Source organism: Echiichthys vipera (genome assembly GCF_963691815.1).
Source record: "Echiichthys vipera genome assembly, chromosome: 4".
Classification (NCBI taxonomy): Eukaryota; Metazoa; Chordata; class Actinopteri; order Perciformes; family Trachinidae; genus Echiichthys; species Echiichthys vipera.
This window is the reverse complement of record NC_139829.1, coordinates 9,061,737-9,076,412: the sequence shown is the minus strand read 5'-3', so window position 1 is coordinate 9,076,412 and position 14,676 is coordinate 9,061,737.

Below are 14,676 nucleotides of genomic sequence, written 5' to 3'. Positions count from 1 at the left end.
AAAAAAACAGCAAATATTTATTTTTTGAGAAAGTGGAACCACTAATGTTTTGGCATTTTGTGTGTAAACATAGTGGAGTAAAAATAACAATATCATTCATTCTGAAATGTGTACAAAGAGTTTTCATCAACGTACAATGGAAATGCCAGTACAAGCACATCCTAGTTAAGTAAATGTTCTTGGTTACTTTACACTACACAAAGTAGTTTGATAAAAAATAAACCCTAGAGTCCTCGTACAGTTTTTTTCAGTGCTGTGTCCAAAATCAAGAGTTAACTTTGACACTTAATTTTCAGATTTGGCCATCATTATTTGTTCACACAAACAGTATTTTCATTGCTTTTCCCAGAGTTTAAAAGGGGAAGAATGACAGACAAGTGTATCACCATCAGAGTGCCACAGATCAGATCCTATACTGTGTGGTTGGAAGGTGTGTCAGTGAAATGACTTGCTATAATCTAATTTTTGTTGGCGCTCCGTCGCACATGGTCTCCTTTCCAAGACTACACGTTAAAGACACCTTTACTGAGAAGGTCAGATGTAGAGTGGCTCCAAACATCCGTCTTGGCGCTACTTAGACGTCTACTTGTGTTTCAGATACTGACAGAGGAGAAGACAGTGGTGGAAGAAGTATGCCAAACCCTACTTAAAAGTGCATAAGAATGATAAGTGGCTAAATCTATCAGATGTAATGCAGTGGAGTTGGGTAAAAAGTACACTATCACCCTCTGAAATGTAATGAAGTAGAAAGTTTCATAAACTGGAAATCCGAATAATAATAAATTACCTGAAAACTGTACTTAAGTGAACGCACTTAGTTAATTCCACCACTGGAGGAAGACGTTAAAGATGCAGTGTGCAACTTGGAGGGGTCGATTACATAAATGTTAACATGTTAAAGCACTTCATTAGACAGAAAACTTTATTTTAACGGCTTTTATTTAAACAAAAGCGCGGGGAAAAGAGGGAGAAACAGAAAAAGGTTGATTACCTGCAAAATGTATAAACAAGTAAAGATGCGCATTAAGCACAGTGGCCCATTTCAGATGTTTCAAATGATAAAGCCTCTGAAAGATAAACTTTAATCGATGATCATGCATCATATTTTGTAATTATATTTACGTACGTATTTATATGTGGAAACCAAAGTAACTTGTAACTAAAGTCATTAAATACATGCGGTGAAATGAAACATAGTGGAGTAGAAGTATGAAGTATCATAAAATGGCAATACACAAGTAAAGTACAAGTAGCAAGTACAATATGTCAATAAATGTACTTGTTACACACAAAACAGTAAAAAAAAGAAAAGAAAAGAAGAAAATAACATTGAAAGCAGGTGCATAAAAACACATGTGCATACGTACAGTATGGTATTAAAACTGAGGTGATTACTCTTCAATAAATGTATCTGCTGCTATAATCAGTGATATTTTGTCAATGGCACGGATTAATAATACATCTGAATACTTTTCATCAGCTGGTGAATGGCTCAGTGCTTGATTTGTTCTGAAAATATACCTCTAATCAAGAAATACTACACAGTGGAGGGATGTAACTAAGTACACTTAAGGACCAATTTTAGGTACTTAAATTAATAAATGATGATGTAATATTATAGGTAAAGATGCCCCGCATTATATTAAGCGGTTAAAACAAGCTCCACCCTTACCAGCTGCCACAGTAAAGCATCAATAATAATAATCCAGTTTAAAAAATATTATTCTGAAATGGGCCATTCTGCATAATGAGTACTTTTACTCCTAATTTAGGCTCGTACTTGTGTACTTCAACACCGTATAATTGCTACTTTTACTTAAGTAATTATCTGAATTGCCTTCCACCACTGACGGAATATGAAGTATGTAATATGTATTGTAACACTGGCTTCATCCCTATATAAGTTAAACCAAACATCCAGAAAGCTGAGCCGACTAGAGGTTGGTGTATCCTTCGAGGTTTATCTGAAACCTAAAAATACCCCGCCGTATACAGGCCTTCATGCTGCAGGTCAACAGGGCAACATGTGAACGGCCCGATGGGGGCGGGTTGCAGTGTGTGCTTTTATTTTAGAGGTACTGTAAGTTAACCAGCTGTCTGCAGTCTTTCAACACACACACACACCCACCCACGCCCACCCACACACACACACACACACACACACACACACACAGACACACACACACACACACACACACACACACACACACACACACACACACACACACACACACACACACACACACACACACACACACACACAGACACACACAAACACATACAGACACACACACACACACACAAACACATACAGACACACACACGCACACACAGACACACACACACATACAGACAAACACACACACACACAGACACACACACACACACACACAGACACACACACACATACAGACACACACACACACCTACAGACACACACACACACACACACACACACACACACACACACAGAGGAAAGATGATTCACAGAAAAATCTGCTGACGACTAATGAAAGCACAGACAAGGATTTCTGGTGACGACATAGACATATTATTTTATAGTGCACTTTAAATGACCCTGCACAAAGAAAACCAGTAAAATATTGAATTATCGGATCTGTTCGGCTGCATTTCTTATGCTCTCACATCCCCATACACATTTATACTACTGTCTATGCTGTAGAAATCTGACCTATAATGTATCATTTATACATTATACAGAATAAACAGCTGGACGTGCATCATTTACTCCCAAAAGGTCCACAGAACCGGTTTGAATCTAGAGAAAGTCCTTATCAAATCAGAGGAGCGGGGAATTTAAAAAAAAAGCAAGAGTTAGAACTAATATTAAAAAATAGATGTGTATCTGTTTATTTATGGAACAACCTTGACTTAAAAAATGTAACTCAATTCACAAAAAATAATGAAATATGTGGTTATCAACAGTAAATACAAACCTGTGACATGTTTATTTATGTGTTTTCAATGTAAGGAAACATATCTGTTTTCTGTTTGTTTTCTATTATTTTTCCTTTGACTAATTGATCTCAGTTAAATTATACCAATAATCTAAATGTAAGAAGGTTAAAGGTATAATAAACTATAGCTTCAGCTTTCACCTTTTCAGTCTACTGTTGCTAAATTAAATGTTTAGTTTGAGGCTTAATATTGTGGACTGAAATGAAAATACATACAACATATCATTCGTCCAGCTGTTTATTCTGTATAATGTCTTACTATTACTATATTACCATTACTTGTACTTATACCTGCACTGTATATCAGCCTGCTGTGTTGCACATGTTCATACTGTATTTATAGCATATTCATATGTAGGTACCCCTTACTGCTTATATAAAGAGTTAATTTATAAAAAGCCATTCTAGAAATGAATAAAGAGTTGAGTTGATACAAAAAAAACATGATTTAGTGAAATGAAGACAGAGATATCTGTTTTTGCAAATGAACTGCATTTTGTCAGATAAATAGATCGATAGACAGATAGATATACTTTATTGATCTCAAGCTGGGAAATGACTGAATTTGTACTTGTCTCATCTCATCTCATCTCTCATCTTCATCCGCTTATCCGGGGTCGGGTCGTGGGGGCAGCAGCTCTAGCAGGGGACCCCAAACTTCCCTTTCCCGGGCCACATTAACCATCTCTAACTGGGGGATCCTGAGGCTTTCCCAGGCCAGTGTGGAGATATAAACTCTCCACCTGGTCCTGGGTCTTCCCCGAGGCCTCCTCCCAGCTAGACGTGCCTGGAACACCTCCCTAGGGAGGCGCCCAGGGGGCATCCTTACTAGATGATCCCGAACCACCTCAACTGGCTCCTTTCAATGCAAAGGAGCAGCGGCTCTACTCCGAGTTCCTCACGGATGGCTGAACTTCTCACCCTCTCTCTAAGGGAGACTCCAGCCCCCCTCCTGAGGAAACCCATTTCGGCTGCTCGTTGAATCTTAATTTAACTTTCTAAGGAAAAAAAATAGGTAAAAACTTGTATATAAAGACAAACATTGACAAACTGTGTCCCTATCAGCTGTAAATCAGAACATTAAGTCTCAGGATGCCATCACGTGACACTTTGTGGAGTTGTACCGCTGACACCCTTCATCAAAGCAATTGAATGCATAGAAAATCATGTCTCCTGGTGTTAAATGGAACAGAAGTCCAGTACAAAGATGGCAAAAAAATAAGTTTTGAGACATTTATCAAAGGCAACTCATTCCTCAAAATAATTAAGCAAAGTCTATTTACACCTGGGCACAAATATCAGTGTTTTCTATTTGTACCTGGTTGTCGGTAGCCAACAATGTTATTTTCAATCTTTTTGTTTGCCTAAACCTAACCATGTAGTTTTGTTGCCTAAACCTAACCAAACTGTGAAAATAATAAGTCAACACAATTTTAAATTAGACTAGATTCAAATCACGGCCTCCTGGATGACAGTCCAATGCTTAACCCACTCACTACAGATAACTACCACTTTGTCACTGAGGCGGTGGATGTGGATGTGGACATCCTCCGTACCAGGCCTGATGAAACCACTATAGACAGCTCCGGTCGGATCTCGCTAATTAGTTCAGAGCCCAGTGATTTTGGCTCAGCTTTGGATCAAATCCACAAATCTAAACTGAGCTTTCCAGTAATACAAAAGTAATGTGAATCCAAATTTAGGTGCTTTTTTAAAAACTATTTGGTCACTAGGGGGCAGAACAAACACAGCAACACAGCCTTTAAAAACATTCAAGCTGTTTTGATTTCCAGTTAATTTGTTAGCAACATCTGGGCCACATCTGCACCCCACTGGTGTTGTGTGTTCGGTCTCACGGATATAAATCCAATGCCTGTTTATCTCTCAGCTCTGATGTAGAATTCCGTCCATACTGGACAAGATTTATATGGAGTGCCATGTTTTTAAAAAACCTAACTTTCTACAATGTCTGTGCTTTTCAACTACATTTAAGGGTTTGGGAAAGTCAATAAGACTGTAAAACTGTAGAGAAGGTGAACCAAATGCTGAGCTGGCATTAACATACATACAAATAATAAATTAAAGAAATAATGCACTGTGACACAATTTCACAATACATCTTCATACAGACAAGACGTCAGCTCAGACCTCTGAGGAAGGCGTCTGAATTGGTTTCATCATGAATTCTGTGTAGTGACGCTAACAGGAAGGGTCATGGCCAAAGTTTCACATTTTATGTGATGAGAAACATTTATGCTTTTTGCAAGGACATCAGCAGAGAATACAAGGCAAATGAATGACCTTCATGATTCATCTGCATGCATCACCCTTGCAGTACAGCTACAATAATAATCTTTGAGCCAGTAGCTCCAGGCGAGCTGATAACATGACTGCCTCTTTGACAGTGTATGTTTCACCATCATCAGTGTGTTCTGTGGTTCTTGTGTGCCCTGTGAGGATGATGCTAAATCCTCTACTGCGTACTCCACTTCCTCTACTAAGTCTTGTGATTCACCCGTACAAACACTGTTCATTTCACCATATGTGCACATACACGCACACAAATTTTCATTCACATATACAAGCACCACCCACTACCCTGTGTTACACAGCCTCTGTGACCTCTCTGAGTGGTGATTGATGAAGAGTGGGTGTAGAGAGGACAGCTCAAGGGCACGTAATACCAAGCTCAGCCGGGTGCCAGTGAAAGAGGGGATTATTTAACATGGCCTTGGTGTCCTGATGGCCATGCTAAGCTGCCCATCCATCATGCTGAGCAGGCGATGAGTGCGAGGTAGTGAAGACTGAGGATTGGATCTCTATGAGTTGGTGGGGTGCTGAATGTGCTCAGCTACATGCATCCATACTGTTCATGAGTAATGCATGATTATGCAAGATGTTACTGGTAAATGGAGAAGGAAACACATGAAGGCTTGGTATTTTCACCCTTTAACCCATTTTCACATTTCCATCACATCCTGTCTTTATGTTTTTTCACTGCAAGAACACATTAATCATCAAACTCCCCTTGTTTCAAGGAAAGAGCCTTTAGCTGCTGATCATGTGTAAAAGTCCCTGACCTTAGCAAAAAAAAAACAACAAAGTGGGTAAAACTGCATTTAGAATTTTGCATTATTGGATTTAAAAAATATGGACTTGACCATTTTTAATCCCTGGAGTTATCAGAAAGTATTGTACGAAACGATGCTCACTTCACTTCTGTACAATAAAATATGCTTTACATCGAGTCTTCCCAGATGGTTGTGAGTATAGTCTGTCTTACAGAGCAGTTATAAAGGCTTTTGCGTGGCTCAGGAGGCATTCTCCTCCAATCAACTCCGGTCCCCCGGGTTAAAGTAACTTGTGTCTAGATGGTAACCCATGATTTGTCGAACTCCCGCAAGATGCTTAAGGTCAGCCATTAACTTTGAATGGTTAAAGTCCCAATCGGCAAAATTTGTTTGATCATATTCATTGAAGCCGACACTCCGATAGAACAACATAAATCATCCAGTTTTAGAAAAAAAAACAAGCCTCTAGGTGCACATATAGCCTGTTGTTTGTTTTGCAAAAATCGACAGCACCCGTTTCATCCTGTCCACTCATTGCAGTTTGTGCACACGCCACAGACCCCCCTCCCCGCATGTTACAATATCACAGACACACGCCTCAAGCTAGGCATACGCTAAATGACGTAAGCAGTTTCTATCTATGAGTGAGTTAGCCAGCCTACCTCCATGTAGCATGTACTCCATGCTGTTTATCGATGAGAGAAGACACGGGCACGTTAAAAGAAATCTGGTGCACGGGCACTGACGAGCATTCGATTGAAGAGAGCAGAGAAGCTTGCTGGTGGGGGGAGGGGCGTGAGATTTGTAAACATTCAAAATTTGAGTCAACTCGATACGCCAGACTTTTTGACTGCAGCTTTATGATTAGATGATATGGGTTAGGCATAGAACTTGAGTGGGTAAGGTTAGTATAGGTGGTCAGGAAGCGAGTCAAGCAAGAGGTTTTGCCAATCTACAGTTACCATCTATGGACACGACTGTGAAAGTCCCCCCCTATGTGGATTTTGGCACTCTTAGGGCGCACTCACACTTGGGGAGGAGAGAGGGAGACAATCGGCCTTAAGCCCGACACGAATCAACCGGACCAAGCGTGAGTGCGCCCTTATACTACATGACATGATTTCTTTCATTGCTCTGGACGTTATTTCCACAGTAATAAATATGTGGATTACAAACTAATTCAAGTGCATTACATTTCGTCGCAATGTAAAACAGTAAATGAGTTCAGCCTGAAGGTTGCTGTTATAAGGTTCAGTCGAAACATGCCCAGGATGCATTTGTGATCTGGTGCTTTATTAATATCGAGTAATCGGCAGAATCGCCAGTCATAAGAATATTATATGTTATGTGTGGAAAATCTAGATGTGCATGAGCAGTGTTAAAAGAAAAGTAAAACACTCAGCAGAAAGTCAAGTGATTTCAAAATAACCCTTTCGGAGTTGTTCCAGCCCTACACAGTTCAATGAACCGAGAAAGACTCTCACATGTTCAGGGTGTGTACGCATGATGGGGACTGAAAGAATTGACCCAAAACCCAAAAAGAGACACAGAAAATAGAAGTGTGATAAAGAGAAAACAGGACAGAGCCTATGATGAGAGGAGGGTTGAGGAGGACGGATGGCGATGCACATCGAATCTGGACCAGAGCAGCCGGGAATCCCGCCTGCCGAGCAAATATCCTATAGTGGCGTATAAACAGCTTCAGAGCTATTTTTAGCCCGTGTTGCCATGAGTGAGAAATGCTTTGAGGCAAACCACATTTTGTATGTGCATGACACAGTGTCATCTCATTCCCATGCATGAATGGAGGAAATGATCAGCTCAGTTCCACAGAACTGAATTGCTGCGAGATGCACACACACACACAATCACGCACTCTCTCTTTATTGTCTCTGTATTTCTTCCTCCCTCTCAATGTCAATTCAATCCTCTGTGCTTTTCTTGCATGTCAGCTGAAGACAAGTGATTTAGTCAAACCAAAGCCGTCTCACTTTCTATTTGTCCTTCTTCTCTTCCGTTCTTTGTTGTCTTAATCACCATGAAAGTACGTGTCTAAAAGCTGCAATGGTGATCACAGGCTGACTTTACCATGATAGCTACAATCATACTATGATTATACATTATGTTCATATTATTGTTTTTTTTTATATTGGTGTTTATTTATAGGGGATATTCCATCCTCCATATGTCTAATATGACTGCAGCACCAACACCCAAATAAAAACTCTTAAAATAACAGCATATTAATTCTATAAAATGATCTTGTTACAATAAAAAAATGACCTTCTGAGATAACATGATAATTAAGTTGTGGTCCTGAGGATAAAATAAATTAAAAAAACAAAAAAAACAAGGGAATAATTGCTTCAGGTTTCATTTAGCAATGTCCAGCAACACTCAGATCCTCCAATGGAAAATATTCAAACCCACTTATAAACACTCAACACATTCTGCCTGATTGTTCAGCATCACCTTCCCATTATAATCCTATTTTAACCTGCAATTTCCCAGCTTGGGATCAATAAAGTATTTATATTCTATATTCTATTCTATTCTATATAACTTGTATATAGAGACAGAAATAACTGGATAATTAATTGCAAAACCCATAGTAGGTTCACTCCTTTTTTGTTGCATCTACTTCACATTCAAACATTAGCCGGAGTGTCAATATCACATGAACGCCACGTGTCAGCAGCAGAGATCAAGTGACTGCAGAGCTCGCTGGCAGCTTGCATCACACAACCTGTTCATTTCACGTGCAGTAAGGGAGGCCATTGAGGTTGAGGACTCCACTCCAGCGTTTTCATCGTTCTCTAGCATAAAGGAAAGACTGCAAAGTGTTTTCTCCACTGGAAGAGCACCCTAAACCCTGTCAGATGAACTCGCTTTTGTCATCTCCTATTTTGAATGTATGACACTATTCATTACTTAAAGTGGATTTGGTCAATGTTTTCATACAACTGAACTGTCAATATTAAGGCTGGTAAGGTCACCACTACAGCAGTTTATCTATTACTTTAAGCCGAGCAGCAAACTCCAATAAAGCCAACGCGGGAGTGCCAAAATTGGAGTTTGGATGAGGCTGGCTCCAGAATAGGGGTCAAACCTCTAAGACCCTCAATGTTAAAATGTGCAAACTATCAGCAGAAATAAACATGTTTACAGCCTGGTATAAAAAAATTATTCTGGTCGCTATAGATAATTTCCCCGTTGACGATGATTTAACCTGTACTTTATATAACCCGTCCGGTTAAATTACATTAAGGCTTACAGTTATGTACAGAGGGTGCTTTATCACTCTGGCACATTAGGCCACCATAGAGGGAACGTTATAATGTTTTATCTACCATAGGGATATCCCAGAGGGCACTTTCCCCCCCCTGGACATGATGAGCTGAGTCCCCACAGCCAATGTTGCTTTCTTTAGTTTAACTCAATCCAATTCAATTTTATTTATAGTGCCAAATCATAACAAAAGTTATCTCAAGACACTTTCCATATAAAGTAGGTGGAGACCACACTCTATGACTTATTCATGATTTACAGTACAGAGAGCAAACAATTCCCCCATGAGCAGCAACAAGTCACACTTTCTCTGATAATAATAATAATAATAATTATTATTATTATTATTAATATTATTATTGCTATTATATACAGTAATCATCCAGCAATCTTGTGCACACATCTATTGCACAAGATGCATCACAGTGTATTATTTATTTATGTCTCTGTGTAAGTGTAAGAATAGTGTAAATACAGGTTAGCTAAAAGGATGCTTTTTCAAATGAATTTGAAGAATTATGCTGCACCCATATACCCATTAAATATCATTTCATTACTCAATTCTGAAACAAGACGTAGGGAGTGAACAGGAATGCACAGTAATGGGAGCCCATACCACCAATATCATAGAAACATTATGACCTGATCGCAATCCCTGATTAACCACAAGGAGAAAGCTAGCCTCAGCGTTTTTGTTGGCCCACAACCAAGCCAAGTTTTCAGCTCGTCGTTACCATGTGTTTGATGCTACAGGGTGTGGTTGGAACAACATCAACGTCAGGGTGTCTCGAGAATGCCAAAAAGGCAAAGAGCAGCCCAGTCATTGGTATTGTATGTTTCTGCAAACTGCAGAACCATTGATAATAAATGTATTTCCTTGTTCTGTCTTTTATTATCATGTTGTCCCAACACTTGAACATAACTTTTTATATATATCTTTACACTGATAACAGCAAACACATTCAGACTTGATATGATGTTATTTTTAGGGTTAATAGAGTGAAGAGTTGTGGAAACCTTCTCCACAGACAAATACTTTATGTAGCAAAGGTGACGCCTCCACAGTACAGTAACCATTTAAACCAGTTTTGGGAGATTTACAAGTGTATCAGATCATTTCAGAGCTTTGATAGAAACAGAAAAAGCATCAAGCAACTCTACAGATTTAAATATATTTATACTATGTAAATATATGTAACACAGAGATGGTAGCAATGTGGGCATAATTCCTACCGTATTAAAGACTGGAAAGAATCAATTGTTGGCATGCATTTTCTGAATTTATTGCTTAATGTGTTACTTTCTATGCGTTTAGACACTAACAACCAAAGGCTTAAGTTGGTAAAAATGACCCACTAGATCAACACATTAAAACAATGTGTGATGTGACGCCCTCATCGGCAGGAGAACAAAATGAATCTGTGTGATTAAAGTGCGGTTAGGTTAAGCAACAAAAGTTTAGGTGTCAGCAGGTTCACACGATTAAAAAAAAAAAAGCTTACTGCTGTCGGAAACAGGAAATGAACAGCTGTCTACTGTGTTGAAGTCCAAAGTTCTGTGGATCTATACATCCACCCCAGCCTCTCCCATATGTGGTCTTTCTGCTCTACGATGATCTGACTTCCTTAACTGCCCACATTTGTCTGGTTTTTCGGGTTTACACTGGGGGAGTTATTCTTCCCTTCCACTATGCCCAATAATAATTTTTGCAATTTCATTTTGTACAATCATTAAAAGTACTTTGTGTAATGTTTCACATGTATTAAAAGGGTTGTTACCTAACATAAAAACTGAGACCTTTACCGACTTACTTACTATAACAGCCTGTGGACTGCTCTTCCATTTAACATTCTGCAGCAAACGGGAACATGGACTCAGGGCTGTCCGGGGTCAGACCCCGTGTTTGAGTGGTTGAACAAACCCCTTTCCCTTGGTGCAGATAAAAATCCTACTACTGAGCCGAACTGGCAGCTTTGACCAGAACTTGCTCGCGGAAATGGAGTGCTTGAGCATGTAGGTGCGAGCAACAGGATGCTGACTGCACTCCGCTAGCGGCCACAGGTGTCGCTAATTACGAGGGTTTTCTGAAAGTTACACAGAGAGCCTTTAATGGTCCGATTAGATAAATCCTACTGACTTCAATGATCCCCTTACTTTTCAACTAGCGTCACCAGCAGGTCAAAAAAAAGAATTTTGCCCAGTATGGTATGAGCAAATATCTGCACAACTTAACAATAATATTGTCACAACATCTGCCAGTTTTTGTATGACTCCATCTGCCTCTGTCTTCACCCCCACACACATCTATTACGCTTTACTGTAATTCTCCTCTTTCCATTTTTCACTGCCTCCTGCTCTGTCCACTCATTTCCCAGTCAGTCCAGCCCCTTTTCTCCAGTCAGTGCCATATTGTCTATTGCTGCATGCCTTGGCTGGTCTAGAACCTCGACTGATATTCACACCTGCCACGTGGATTTCTTCTGTCTGTATTTACGACACACAAGAGTATTTAATCACTGAGCTGCTTCAGTTTGCCTGGATTGTTTGCATTGGAATTATTTCCCTGCTACTTGACACGCACCCACTTTAAACAGATGTACTTTGATTTTGTGTTTAGTGCTAATTCTGCTATAAATACTCAATACAACTCTTTTTCACTGTAGCTGATCGATCAGAAGGGATACACCTCTGATTTCCATTTAAGGAGTTGTTTGTTAGAATTAATGTGAAGTGACAGATATAGCTGCTAGTGTATTGAAGTGTGGAGCTCTGGCATTTCTGACAGCTCTTGGCTCAGACCAACATTTAAGCAATTGTAGCTACTATGATCTGTTGAGTAGCATGAGTAAGATATAAAAAACTAAACTAGTGATACATTAAGTTGTAAAGAGGGAGAATCAAAGCTTGTGTGTAATAAAATCTATTACGCTTTACTGTAATTCTCCTCTTTCCATTTTTCACTGCCTCCTGCTCTGTCCACTCATTTCCCAGTCAGTCCAGCCCCTTTTCTCCAGTCAGTGCCATATTGTCTATTGCTGCATGCCTTGGCTGGTCTAGAACCTTGACTGATATTCACACCTGCCACGTGGATTTCTTCTGTCTGTATTTACGACACACAAGAGTATTTAATCACTGAGCTGCTTCAGTTTGCCTGGATTGTTTGCATTGGAATTATTTCCCTGCTACTTGACACGCACCCACTTTAAACAGATGTACTTTGATTTTGTGTTTAGTGCTAATTCTGCTATAAATACTCAATACAACTCTTTTTCACTGTAGCTGATCGATCAGAAGGGATACACCTCTGATTTTGAGAGGGGCATAACATTGAGGACACCGAGGTCATTTCCTCTGTATTGTTTCAGGGAATTAGGTGAATCCAATGACCTGAGGATACCTTCTACAATCACAACAGCACTACAGTTGCCCTCTCAATCATTTATTTGGGAGAACTAGAGGATTTTTCTAAAGGTTTTTCTAAATCATGGCTGTATTGCTGGCGACATGAATGTAATAGAACTTATTGTAATTCAATGCTCTTAAATTAGTATTGTTGTAACATACAGTATCTTCTAGTTATCAAAGGCAGCATTACATACAATGATGCAGCCTGTGCCAGCTTTGGTTGTTAAATAAAGCTGGTGGCACTGATTTTAGAGTAAACCACTTTTTTTCTTCAAAGTAGAGAGATGCTTGTGCTTTTTCTGATCACAGGGCCTAAATCAGAGCTGAGTTAACTATTGAAAATGATCGTGCCCTGCCCAGCCCATCTGGGGCATACTTTACCATCATAAATTAAATATTAAACTAGAAATGCCTGCCTTCTTGTATTAAAACACCCACACACAGTGTTACAGGATGTATGAATGTTTACTTTGGAACTAAACTGTGGCAATAAAACAAAAGCTAGAACCCTTTTGTTCCCTGGGAGTCTCAGCTGAGATGGATAGCTCAGTAAATACTGTTCACCAGCTAGTTGCTTTGTCTGTCTGCAATTTGGTGCTTAGCAGGTACAGTGTACAGTGGATTTGTATAGCTTTTACAGAAAACAACGACACAATAGGCTTGTTACACACTTACTGTAACCTTTCAGTCACAGGTAGTGTATTTCACTATTCACACATGCACTACATTCAGGACCATTTCCATCATGCACATTTTCCACAAATGCCACGGCGATGCTGGAATAGAGGGGGCAAGGGACAGTCCAGCAGATGATGGTAATGCAACAATTGGGGATGCCAAACACCATAAAACTGAACTGTAGAAGATGGAGGAACACCAGACGGAAATGTATGCGGGCAAGAAGCTGCTTTTGTCCAGTGCCGATGTTCTTGTATTGCTTGTTAGCTATCACATAACCTGCAAAAGCATTAACCGCAAAGAAGTTGTGGATTTAAATATGTCGTCAACAGAGTCTTGTCGGTCGCTCCATGTGAAAGTGTAAGGACGAAACACTTTACATGCTTGTCCCTTCAATGTTACTGCTTGCATTCACAACACAGCCCTACTGGCATTTTCCCTGAAACGTAGCATGTCTTTAGGTGGGAAATTGGCTGACAGATTTCCTTGAATATTGGTCTCACATTTTCCCAATGCAACAAATTTTGCTGAATATTTCAGGGATAGACTGCATGTGTGAACGGCTTATGAGAGCAGTGAGAGTGAACCAAAACAGTAAACCTGTGGCCTGGACAGATAAACAACGAACAGAAATGAACTATAAAAACCCAATAAAACTGAGGAGTGCAGCAAATTCAACCAATAATTCTCTGTAGGGTAGTCAAATGTGAGAGATCCCTTTCATCCCATGAGGTCTTGTACTACATAACGCCTTTCTAGTCTACCTCAAGGCGCTTTTAGACTATTTGCCACATTTACCCACAGCTTCAAACTGGTGGCCTCTAGGTGCAACCGGCTCATCAGAATCTAATCTATTCATTAAGACACACATTCAAGCACCAATGGCACAGCCTTCAGGAGTAATTTGGGGTTCAGTGTCCCGCCCGAGGAACCTCAGATCTTTCCATTAGAGGGCAACTCGCTCTACCTCCTGAGCCCCTTAGGCGCAGGGTTCAGAGTCTGCAGAAGGGAGGACATGATGCAGATTACGTTGTGGCGAACGAGCCGGCTCTGTGAAACAGCAACCAGTATGTGACCACAATGGTTAAGTGCAGGCACAAAAATGATTTGGTTAAGATTATAAAAAAAGTTGGGGTTTGACCACACGAACACCATGAAAGTCCTGTGCTTTGGGACCCATCCACCACCCTAACCCTCCTCCCTTCACAAATTACGTTGTTCTTTTACCATGTAAAGTCTTTTGTGAAGTAAGAAAG